The sequence below is a fragment of the Cryptomeria japonica genome, chromosome 6 (genome assembly GCF_030272615.1).
Source record: "Cryptomeria japonica chromosome 6, Sugi_1.0, whole genome shotgun sequence".
Lineage (NCBI taxonomy): Eukaryota > Viridiplantae > Streptophyta > Pinopsida > Cupressales > Cupressaceae > Cryptomeria > Cryptomeria japonica.
The window spans coordinates 562,651,780-562,665,373 of NC_081410.1; positions in this window are offsets into that span (position 1 = coordinate 562,651,780).

Sequence of the window (13,594 nt, forward strand, 5' to 3'; positions counted from 1 at the left end):
GGCTTTAAATTAAAGTACTTTATCTTCTATCTGGTATTGGTGGAGCAGAGGTTGCATTGCATCATCCTAGGATACATATTTCTGCAGATACAACAAAATTTAAATGTATCCCAAGTCGATGCAAAGCAACCTCTGCTCCAGAGATCACCAAAAAATAGAGAAAGAACTTTAATTTAATGCCATCATGGTAAAAGTCTTTAATCAAGACAGATAAAATTTGAGTTTGATTGTCATCATTTACTTTGACAAATTCTTCACACGTAACTCCTGAATCAATTTCCTACTCACAAGAATTTTATTATGTCTCAAATATAGGGAAACAAAAGGCTTCAAATAGAAAACTTGAACATGCAACTAAATCCATTGACTAACTAGAAGAACAAAATTAAGAAACAGTTTGATCATCTGAGAGATGTTGTAGACTTGCAACTCACCAGCTAAGCTTTTGCGGGTAAGAATTGTTTTTGTTTTGGTTATGGTTGTGGTGTTTATAGGGAGACATTTACAAATTTATATCTATTTTCACTATTTAATGGTTTATGGGTTTGTAATGGTAATTTAATGTTCTTTCATATCTTTGTATATATTCTTTATAATAGTCTATTATATTGATTTGTTCTATTATGCATAATGGTGTGGGTCAGACGACTTTTCCATCGGTGCATGAAAGCATTGAACGAGTTCTACTTTTAAAAATTACATGAAACATTTTTAATCTATTTGATTCAGTGTTATTTGCAAAAAATGATTATCAATGATGTTTCCTTTCTCCAAGAATTGTCTAGGATCTTTCCATTAGATAATATGTAACATCGAATGAATAAATCTTTTCTTTACAAATGCTTATTTTCTTTAATTATTATCTAAGCATGAATTGAAATTTATATCTGTACGGAAGCAGAACATACAAGTTGAAGAGTCATGTACAAGAAAGTTTCCTAAAAGAAATCAAGCAAGCATTATCTTGAATGACATGGAAACAAGCTCATCAACTGCTTAGAAGAGAGAAATTGGAGAATGGTAGAGGAAAGTGCTTAAGGGTGATAAATAGATAGATAGTATGCAATACAAACAAACAATGTCTAGAGTGTCTGATGTGACATCTCTAATTTATGTCCAGAGGGACTAACTGGTTTTGGAGTTCCTACGAAACCTATTGGGCCACGCTTGGAGGAAATCAATGTGTTCATGCAAGGAGCACCTTTTTTCTATTATGAGAATGATACTTTTGCACCGAGGGATATTTGGAAGTCAATATCCAAAAATTTCTATAGTGTGGAACAAGAGTTGGTAGACTTGAAGTATAATTGTCAGCTTTCAGAAGACCAAGAGGTTATGTACACAATCTCCCAATAGAAGAGAGATTTCAAGAATTACCTCTCCCCCCCATGACTATTTAGGAAGCACTTCCTCAAACAGAGGACTATTGGCCTCCATGGGATCAAAGAAAAAAATTAAAGCATAGACTCTAGACGATGTGGTGGTGTCCTTCGTGAAGAACTCTACACTATAATTGAAAATTCACGAGGGAAACTGCAAGATAGTGAAGAGAAATACAATCTTGAAAAGTAGGAAGAATGGATCTTGTTTTAGGTGGGGCCAAGTCAAGTGGCTCCTGTAGAGGTTGATGGGATAGAAATCATATTAGGATTTGAAAAAGATCACACTCGTGGAACTTCGTGTGCAAGTGATCGATTGTGGTGTTTGGGTAATGCATTCCAAATAGATATAGTTGCATTCCATCAAGATAAAAGTCTTTAATCAAGACATTACCCATTTGGAATGCAACTGTATCTATTTGGAATGCATTACCCAAACACCGCAATTGATCACTCGCACACGAAGTTCCACGAGTGTGATCTTTTTCAAATCCTAATATGATTTCTATCTCGTCAACCTCTAGAGGAGCCACCTGACTTGGCCCCACCCAAACCAAGATCCATTCTTCCCACTTTTCAAGATTGTATTTCTCTTCACTATCTTGCAGTTTTCCTCATGAATTTTCAATTATAGTGTAGAGTTCTTCACGAAGGACACCACCACATCGTCTAGAGTCTATGCTTTAATTTTTTTCTTTGATCCCATGGAGGCCAATAGTCCTCCATTTGAGGAAGTTATTCTTGAATAGTCATGGGGGGGAGAGATAATTCTTGAAATCACTCTTCTATTGGGAGATTGTGTACATAACCTCTTGGTCTTCTGAAAGCTGACAATTATACTTCGAGTCCACCAACTCTTGTTCCACACTATAGAAATTTTTGGATATTGACTTCCAAATATCCCTCGGTGCAAAAGTATCATTCTCATAAAAGAAAAAAGGTGCTCCTTGCATGAACACATTGATTTCCTCCAAGCGTGGCCCAATAGATTTTGCAGGAACTCCAAAACTAGTTAGTCCCTCCAGACATAAATTAGAGACATCACATCAGACACTCCAGACATTGTTTGTTTGTATTGCTTACTATCTATCTATTTATCACCCTTAAACACTTTCCTCTACCATTCTCCAATTGCTCTCTTCTAGGCAACTGATGAGCTTGTTTCCATATCATTCAAGATAATGCCTGCTTGCTTTCTTTTAGGAAATTTGCTTGCACATGACTCTTCAACTTGTATGTTCTGCTTCCGTACATATATAAATTTTAATTCACACTCAGATAATAATTAAATTAAATAAGCATTTGTAAAGAAAAAATATAGTCATTCAATGTTACATATTATCTGATGGAAAGATCCTAGACAATTCTTGGAGAAAGGAAACATCATTGATAATCATTTTTTGCAAATAACACTAAATCAAATAAATTAAAATGTTTAATGCAATTTTTAAAAATAGAACTCGTTCAATGCTTTCATTCACAGACGGCAAAGCTGTTTGACCCACATCATCTCTCGCCGTCGAAATTCTGACGACAACTAATGAAATGCCTGACAAGGATGTTGTGCATTCGACGACACTCCTCTATTGGAATTTTATACTTTGGAGTCAGAATTCTAACAATAGCCCGAGATCGCAATGGTATTCTTTCAGGGAATGAGCATCCATGGTGGCCATCGAAAAGGTTGGAGGTGATGTCGGAATTGTGATGACCACAAGGATAGTCGGAACTTCTGACACTAAGTTTTCGACGACTTTTTTTGTTGATAGTGCAACAAAATTTTGTCGGAATTCTAACAACTTGCCATCGAAATCTTGACCCAAATGTACTAGTGTGTGTATGTGTATGTGTATGTGTATGTGTATGTGTATGTGTATGTTGTATGTGTATGTGTATGTGTATGTGTATGTGTATGTGTGTGTGTGTGTGTATAATCCCATCTAGTGAAAGGAAATCATGACATCATATGGAGCTTGTAATGAGTAATACAAAATCATTCCTTTCACCCTACCCCAATAAAACCATACAATAGAGATCTATTCTAGACATAAAATCCATAAGCACCATTATCATCAATAATCAATCATCAAATAATAGAATCTTATCAAGGCTTAGCACCACATAAAACATCATAATAAATCACCAAATTATAATCCAAGTGATCAGTAAACCATCACGAACATCAATATATCCATCTCAAATGAAATATAATAAAAATCATGTCTTGAAACATATGAGTGTCATAAAATAATCCAATAACATGAATCACATGATTGTATCTTTACACACAAAAAATTGACATGAACCACACATAATGAGTCAGACATAGTCATACAAGTCAAAGTAACAAGTGTATCAAGAAAATAATGGATAATACACAAAACCATGAAAGGGCATCTAAAGAAACTTCTAGAGGGTTTTTCATAATAGATAGATAGATTACACAATTTCAAAATATTTAAATCTAAAATAAAAGTTTGTTAAAATTTTACATTCAAAACAATTTTACTTTCAAATACAAGATATATATAGCCAACATCAATCCTCAAACCATTATTTTTTATTAGATAAGCTAAGAATAGCATCCCACTTGGAATGTTGCAACATCGAGATATAAAAATTATAATGGTTAGATGCACAAAAGAAAGACAAGGACATAAATAGAAAAACATAAACTAATAAAAACTAAGGAACAAAATCATAGAAGACTAGATAAAGTGCAAACTATTGGGGCTTATCAAAGAAATCCAACACCATGTTTAATCTTTCATTCTATTTATCTATGGTTGATACCATATTACTTTTTTCATCTCATGGATCTTCTTCAATTCTTTCTTATCTTTATGGCACTTATCTTCTCACCTTCCCTTATTCCTTTTCATCTCTTCATGAATATTAGAGTTGTTGGAATGTCTTGTTGTCATTGATGTCAACATATTCCTGTGTTATTGTAGAGAATTTGTTTGTTGTAGAAATTTGGTTTGGTTGCAGATGTGTTGATGGAAATTAATGTAATTTGAGATACTTATCTCTAGTTGATTCAGTATGAGTTTCAGTGTTCCAAAAGGTGATTTGGTCAAGTTATGTGATCCAGTGTGATGATTGGTTTTTCTGTTGGTTCTATATTGTAGAGTTTTGATTTCTGGATTGTATTGCTCCAGAATTCATTCCTTATGTTGTGTGGATTTTGGTAGAGTGCTTGGGATATTCATGTGTCTCCTTAATTTGGGTGGTTCATGATTTAGAACTTCACAAGTGCATCTTTCAGTTTGTTGTTGGTGTTCTTGAGCTCTGGTGATTAAATAATGATGATCCTTGTTATCCGAGTTGTTGTTGTTATTATGGTGGAATTCATGTTGCTTGTTGATCTTCTCTAATTGTGTTTTATGTGTTTTGGTGGTTCACGTTAACTGTGGTGCATGCTATTGAAGATCTTATCGGTCCGGTGGTATTCTTCATGTTATGCGACCTTTTGGACGACCCGATGGTTCTTGCATGTTGTGGATGATCTTGGCAAGATATTTGGTGGTGGTGGTGTTGTGTGTTCAAGGATTTGATTTTAGTTTCTATGTCCTTTCCGACATTGTATTGGTCCGCATATGGATTTATGTATCATGTGATGTAATTTTTTAATTAGGTCTTATGTGTTGACCCAACCTTGAGGCTAAGGCTAATGATTTGTATAAATAAGTGTTGTAATCATGTAAGATGTATGTCTATGGTTCTATCTATAATTTGTGAGAGTTTTTTATGTGTGAACAAGAAAATTTATCCTTCAGTAGTGGAGAAATGTAGAAAAGTGTTGTTTTGAAAACAATGTACTTAATCGAAACTATAATCAGGCATTTGGAGATGCTATTCCTTTAGTTCGTGTAATCCAAATTGTTGTCCGATTTTTGTAAGGCAGTGAGTCTTCCTAGGGTTGTTGCCCTTTGTTGTTTTTGAGTAGGTGTCCTTGAATGCATGTGCATTCCCCATTATAATATTTACACATACAAATGCAGAGTATCATTATATTGTGGGTAGGTTCCCACCGTAGTTTTTCCCTTGACCGGGTTTTCCATGCCAAAACTCCATGTGTTATGTGTGTTGTTGATGTTGTGTTTATCCTTGCTATTAGTGTTCTTTATCAGATCTGAATTTGTGGTTACTTTGTTTAAATTTGGTGAAAATTGATTCACCCCCACCCCTCTTAGTTTTCCTGCATTGTTACTATCAACAATTGGTATCAGAGCTAGATCCTCTGGAAGGAGTTGTTGGCTTGATGTTGATGTTTTGATGTAATAGCTTGATTGATGACTTGTTTTATGTTGTCATTGATGACAACTATATTTTTATAGTCATCTAAGTCTTTTAGGCCAACCAGTCAAGCATAACCGATAGAGGAGTCAATTTATCAGTAAACTGGCAAATAGGTCTTCAACCAGTAAATAGGAACATAGTTGTATTCAAGAAATCGATATGAGGGATCAATGAAGACTTAGGTGATGTGGCTATCTAGGAATATTGGAGATAGCTAGTTGCAATTATATTCAACACTGTATTGGTAGATTCAATGGGATGAGTGAATTATGATGTACAAAGAAGACACTTGAGAAGAACAACTAACCGATAGAACAAAGTCACTAAGATCGGTAAACCGATAAACATAATATTTTATTTTTGGCTTGTTATGTCGATGGCCGACATAAGTAAAGCATGTAGTGCAAGAATTGACTAGATTCGTTGAACCTAGGAAATTGTTCCAAGGTTGTTAGCCGACTAAGTTGATGTTTATAAAAGGTGTGATGAGTTATGAGATGAAGTATGAGATTGTGAGTGAATATTGAGAGTTTGATTGTGTGGTAATTTAAGAAGCTCTGTATTGATGAATTGTTGATATATTGAAGGAGACTTATTAGGCATAGAGGTTCTACCTGTAGATCACTTTAGTGTTGTTTTCCTAATAGTTGCAACAATCAAATCCCCTAATCGGGTAGGTCGTAACAGGAGTGAAATTGTAAATCCCTTAACAAGGTATCTCATTAAATTGAGTCTAAATCCTCTTGTGAGGTTGATCCTAATAGGGCAAAGCTTTTAACAAGGCTAAGGTAAATCCCTTAACTGGGTGACTCCTAATAGAGTCTACTCCTAACCGGGCATATTTGTATGACCTTAACTGGTCAAAGATTTCTATTTTGCAGATAGTGAATCTTGTGTGTACTAACTCCCACCATGGTTTTTCCCTTTTGGGTTTCCACTTATAAATGTTTGTGTTATGCAGAGCATGATATATTGGGTGTTAGCTTATGTGGTGATTTTTCTTTTATGTTTACTAAACTTTAAGTTATTTAAAGTGATGATTAGATTTGTGTTGTTGTTTTTGCTTGCATTGATTCACCCCCCCTCTCAGTGCCTTATAATTTTATCAATTGGTATTCAGAGCCTAATTCCCTTAAGGCTTAACCGCTTGGGAAATATCCCTAAGGAAGAAATGGGGGAAGGAATGAGCTATAGAGAGTTTTCTAACCGGCTTGTAGAATCTAAAGAAGCCCTAGATATATTGAAAGGCAAGTATAAAGCCTCACTTGCTAAGAGGAGGGAGCTAGTAGAACAACTGATGGAGTTTACTGAAAATAGTTCTTCTGATGAAGCAAACATGGTTTCATTGGTTACTGAAGTTGAAAAACTAAATGATGAGAAGGCAAATCCAAGGAGAGAGCTAGAAGGCCTAACTATCAGGATGAGTCAAGAGCTTGAAGTAAGGAGGACAATTGAAGACAAGATAAGAGAAAAAGAGCATGGAATCTTTAAGCTGAACCAAGAGGTTGTAACTCTATATGCTCATCTTCATGAGGAGAAAGAAGAAAAAGTAAAAGAAAAAGAAAAAGAAAAAGAAAAATTTGATCTAGACATGGCAATGTCTCTAAGAGAAAGTCTGATGAAAAAGAATGAAGATCTTACAAAGGAACTTGTTGATGCTAATGAAACACTTGCAAAGTTTAACAAAAGCTCTACTATACTTGATGAACAAATTCAATCACAAAGGATGAAAGGTGAGACACAAGGCTTGGGTTACACTACATTTGAGAAAGGTCAGTACAAAGGACAACATTGAAGAAGGTAAATATCCACCTAAGATCTAGAAATCCATTGGTAAGAAACCCTCTAAACCAGTATGCTTTAATTGTCATAAGCTAGGACATACTGCTAATGTTTGTAGATCTAAAGTTGTCAATGGGTTTAGACCTAATGCCTATCAAGGATACAAACCTAGAACCTTTAATGGATATTGTTATACTTGCAACATGTATGGGCAGATAGTTGTTGAATATAGGTATGGAGAAAATAATTCGACACCCCACATGAATCAGAGATCTGGAGGTGATTGGCAAAGAACTTTTAATGACCACAAAATGCAAATTGACAGAGACCCTATGCTAACTGGTCTAGTCCCTATGAGATGAAAAAGAGAATGAATGTGATTTCCACAATCTATCATAACTATGGTCTTGTAGCTATGAATTGCAGAAGAAGGAATGGTAGAGGTAATGCTAGACCCTAGAGAGCATCTGGTATGGCATGTTTTCATCGTCACCAGTCAGGACACCTTACAAATTTTTGCAGAGCTAAAATGAGCCAATCGGTAAATCAATTTGATGACTAAAAATAGAAGAAGAAAGTTGATGTGGAAGAGACTGGAGCAAAGATGAACAAGATCTCGAAAAAGAAGAGTGATGAGGAAATAAAGAAAAACCATTGGAAGATCCTAATTCTTCACCTAGTATGGAGAACTCAAGATCGACAAACTAAGTTGTTAAAAATCTTAGGGGAAGTTTAATGTTAGATCCATTTCTAGACCCCCCTATATGGTGTGCGGTAAGATAAATCTGCATATTTTGATGCATTATGATATTGTGAAGTGATTTTTTGATCAAACTGGTAGGTTTGATGTGATATGAGAACTAATAGTATATTGAATGGTGTTTTAGGGTTTATTTGTTTATATAACTAGGTATAGCATTTAATGTAGTAATGTGCAAATAAAAGGACTTTTTAAATATCATTTGTCACTTTTCATTCTTGAGATCACCTAGAGAGAGAAAAGATCAAAGAAGAGTTTGTGTGAGCAACATTAGATTAATAGAAGATTTGGAGTGATCTATGATTGGTAATCGGTGAAAGTGCATTCTCAGTGTTGAAACCCTAGTTGTGGAAGTGTTGAAAGGTATTTATCTGAAAAATTTGTTATCTATTTTTGAGTCTGAATCTCTAAAGATGGATACACAACATTTGGTAGATGTTACAATCAAGCCTCATCCAAAGTTTAAGAGGCACCCTTTTAAATCCATTGAAATTGATCCTGTTGAAGCCCTATTCGGAGTTCCATATGGAGTCTTGCATGTAGAGGATGTTAGGTCATACGTTCACTGTAATTTGGAAGATCTTGGAATCTTTTCTATATTTGATCAATATAGGATAATATGTAATAAGAATGGATTATTAAAGGAACAATTTAAGAGTGTTCCTGATAGAGGTTTTCACCATGCAATAAATTGTATTAATGATTTTAAAAATGATCATGTGAGATATCTTTTGAGCCATGTGCATGAATAGTTTATGTGTCTTGACCAACCATATAAGATCACCAAAGAAGTGATTCATGCAGTAACTAGATTGTGTTCCACCAGTTAAGTTCCAGTCCTGAGATGAGTTCCTAAGAATGATGTTGCCAACATGACCCAGTCACGATGGGATGGAAGAGCTATGATTGTTAATGAGATTGATGATCCCGTAGTAAAATTTGCTTCAATGGTCATTGGATACCGGGTATATCATTCTAGTAGGATGAACAACATCTCTACTGCAGCCATCCATACTACTTACTGGATGATCAAAGAAGATGTTGATTATGATTTGTCTGAGGCATTGAGAAGTAAGTTAGTGTTCAATCTCGAATCTATTAAGAAAGACAAAAGACTGAAGTTTAAATTTGGATAACTAATTGTTGGATTGTTCTTCTATTTTCATAATTTCTTTCTAGGTATCGGTGATGCTTAGTGGTCTAAGGACACACCGACATTGTTACAAATGAAGAACAACATCAGGATGTTGGGTGATGATTTTGGTAAGATTTCTTGGGGTTATTTCAAATATTAAAAAAAAAAGATGCATGCAAGAGAGAGGATACCGACACAGGTTGTTAAGAGATATGAGGATACCATTTGTTTTTTGGTTGACACACATCCACATGTCAGATGGAGTCATTTGATCCCAAGAAAACTTGGGTGATTCCTATGGGCTATGAAGTTGAAGAAGATCTTTTGGTTGCTTATGTTGAACACTTGCTTGCACAACTGGTAGATACTACTGCTAAGACGTTTTGAACCTATAAAGATAAATCTCTACAAGTGCATTCTGAGATTTCTAGACTAATAATTTCTAGAAAGTTGAGAAAGGAATTTGAGAAGTTTGTTGAGAAACAGGGATTTATTAAGGAGGCAATAGTGGAGGCTAGAGAAAAATATGAAGCTAAACAAGAAGGAGCATCTAGTGCCCCAATCGGTACCAGCACCAGTATGTAGACAAGAAGTGATGAGGTTAAGAAGGAGAAACTTGTAGAGGCAAAGAAGGAGAAGCCTTCTAAAATACAATTCAAGAGATAAGGTAAAGTCATTGAGCCCCCTACACCTAAAGCACCTCTAACTACAGGGAAGAGGAAAAAGGAGCAAGCAAAGAGACCAAAAGTTGATGATGAAGAAGAAAATAAATTAGAAGCTGAGAAGAAAGCTTTGAGAGCTAGTGGAAAAAAGTAAAAGGTTGTAGGATCATCTACTGTCAAATCCATCAAGAAGCCGGAAACCAAACCTACATCTTTTGAAAAGTTGTTAATAAGTATTAATAAATATGGTATTCTTGAGGGTTTGGATAAACTGTATGATAAGTTTAGTGAGGATGGACAAAGGCAGGTAGAGGATGCAGTTGTTTTTATGATGAATAAATATAGTAAAGCCCTAATTGAATTGCGAGGGCAAATTTCAAATTCTTTGTATAATAATCTTGATTCTAGATGGTAGGCAACCATAAAACAAGATAGAGAATTTATTCTTAAAAACTTGCAACTTGAAGCCACAAAGGAGGAGATAGATGAAATTATTGCAAAGGATAAATCATCTTTTAGATCAAAGAAACAGTTGACAAGATTATTAGTTGGTGAATCTCAGTCAATACATGCTGAGATTGAGCAAATTTAGAAGAAATTTTTGGGTTTGATACCTGATGAGGAAGAAGAGCAACTGGAGAATTTTAAAGTAGAAGATATTTCAGACAATGTTGATATCAATGATTTTACACCTACTAAGATTGTTATGGGAAGCAAATAGGTAGATGATGAAGAAAAGACAAAACTGGTAAATGTACAAATTAAGACAATTGAAATTCCTAACGATGATACATAAATTGATACAACCGGTACTGAGGAGGAAAAAAAAGATCACACTGAGGATATACAGGATGAAGGTGTTCAGATGATTGAACAACATGAACAGGGACAAGAGAAAGATGGAGAGAAACAGAGAGCTGAAGAGCCACCAGTAATCACTCAAAAAGTTGATGCACAGACACCATCGGTAATGGAAGAGGAGAAGACTAAAGAAAAGAAAGAAGAGGGAGAATTTAAATTAGTGAACCCTGAACCTAAAGTGATACTTTTATCACTTACCTCTAAGCAAAAAATTGATGACGAGGATGATGATGCATTGAGTATACAAGGACCCATCAATATGGATGCTTTGAGTTCTACAAAACTAATGGAGATTGCAACTACCATGTAATCTAGAGCTAAGAAGAAAATAATGAAGGAACAACAAAAGGAAGCTCAAACTATACAATGTGTAGTTGAGATTTTGTCTAGTCTGTTACCAGAGATAGACACGGTTTTCTTTCCTACACCGATTACTAAATTGAATCAATTGGTTGTTGATGTTGGTGAACAAATGAAAATTTTTGAAGATGTAGCCTATTTGAATGTGGAAAAGGAATACAAGAAGAAAAAGGTAGAGAAGTTGATGAATGATATTGATAAAGACAAAGTTTCTCTGATTGTTAAAAAAGATCATATTAAAGATGTAGTTGAAACTGGAGATAAAATCCTTTCCATTGTTGCAAAGTTTTCATTATTTTTTGATGATGTAATGAAAAGGAAATAGGAAGCTAGAAAGGAACTTGAAGTTCTAAGTGAATCATTTAGCCCCCTAAATTATTATGTTATAATTTATGGTAGATCGGTTGTTGAACTTCAACATAATCTAAAAGCTTATGAGAATGAATAGGTCAAAAGGACTAAGTCACTATAGGAGCTATAGACACTTTTGATCCCTAAAGTTGCAATTTCATAGAGAGGTTACAAGAGACAGACACTATTCTAGCTACACCTTAGATGAATACAATTGGTGCCATGGACGAGCTTGCTTTCTAGATAAGAATACATGTTTAGATAAATGACACTCTTTTAGAAATTTGGCACAATGATTTGAAGCAGTTAAAGTCTCATTTTGGAGATGCATTTTCTAAGCTGGCATTGTAAAAACATTTTGAACTTTCATATCTATATATCGTAATGCAAATTTTTTATGTATATTGCATTTATCTTTCATATATTTGCTTACGTTTGCCATTGTTGTCAAAGGGGGAGTAGTAATTAAGTCCAAATTTCATTGTAATTATAATGGGGAGTAGTAGATAAGTCTTGTAAATTTTGTAATAGCATGCAACTGCTAAGGGGGAGTATGAATCATGAGTTGAGTCATTTTTTGTATTGCACACTTAGACAAAAAAATTCTTAAGTGTTGCCATTAATGCCAAAGGGGGAGATTGTTGGCTTGATGTTGATATTTTGATGTAATATGATAATTGATGACTTGTTTTATGTTGTCATTGATGGAAACTATGTTTTGATAGTCATCTAAGTCTTTTAGGCCAACCAGTAAAGCATAGTCAGTAGAGGAGATAGTTTATCAGTAAATCAACAATTAGGTCTTCAACCGGTAAATAGGAACAAAGTTGTATTCTATTGGAAAATTGAAGGAATTGATTATGTGTTTCATTTAAGTTTTTTAATTGATAGCAACACCAACTGTGTTGGTTGTTTACTGGTTTCCGGTAGGTTCAAGTAGAGCGGTTGGATTATGATATTGATTTGGTATGCTCTGGTATGCTTCAATTTGTGGAATTGGTTTGGATCTATCATTCAAGATATTCAGATGTGTATCACGATCAGTTGGTTTGGGATTTGATGACTCAGAAGCTATCATTTGTTCTAGTAAGCCTTTTGGTCATCGGTAAGGGTTCTATTGGTAGAGCTTTGTTGAAGATCTTTTAATGCACATGATAAGTGGTGTTGGCATAGCTTCTAGATGGATTTCGGGATGCTGGTGGTTATCTTGTTCATGTTCCTATTGATCAGTAGTGTTGGATTTGGGTCCGGACCTAATGCTATCTTATTCAGATAGGTTATGGACCGGTTTATGTAACGTGTTGGTGGATGATCCTAATGTGCTTCCAGTTAGATCTATTGATTGGATTATATTGTTTCGGTCTTAGGCCGACTTGGTTGATCATTGGATTGTGGGTTGATGTTATGAATTTATTGTATTATCTTATAGGTGACCAGCCTAATTGTTTAGGTCCAGAGTTGGTATAAATATGATGTAAGATCTCTTTGTAGATCATGGGGTTTTTGGGATATAGGTTTATTTGTGTGTGAATAAAGTTATAATCATATGTAGAGGTTTTGGTTGATCATAGTTGATTGAATTAGGTTGGTGAAAGAGGTTTAAGACCTCTGGTATTGAGCTTAACCAAAACTATATTCAGGCATAGGAGATGTTATTCTTGCAGTTCACTCTTCTTTTTGAATTGTAGTCTGGATTTATTTTGTAGTTAGTGAGGCTCTTTTTGTGATGAGCAATGCACTCTAGGATGTTGGCCTTCCTGCATGTGCATTCCCCTCTTTATGTAATCACATACTTACTACAGAAGTATTATCTGACTGTGGGTATGCTTCCCACTGTGGTTTTTCCCTTTATTGGGTTTTCCACATACAAATCTTGGTGTTATCTTTTGTGGATGGTTTGTAAATTTTCTATGGATTATATTTGTGCTTAACTATTATATGCGCTATTCTGATATTTGGTTTATGTATTCTAGTAATAAGGTTTTAATGCTTAAATTTCAAT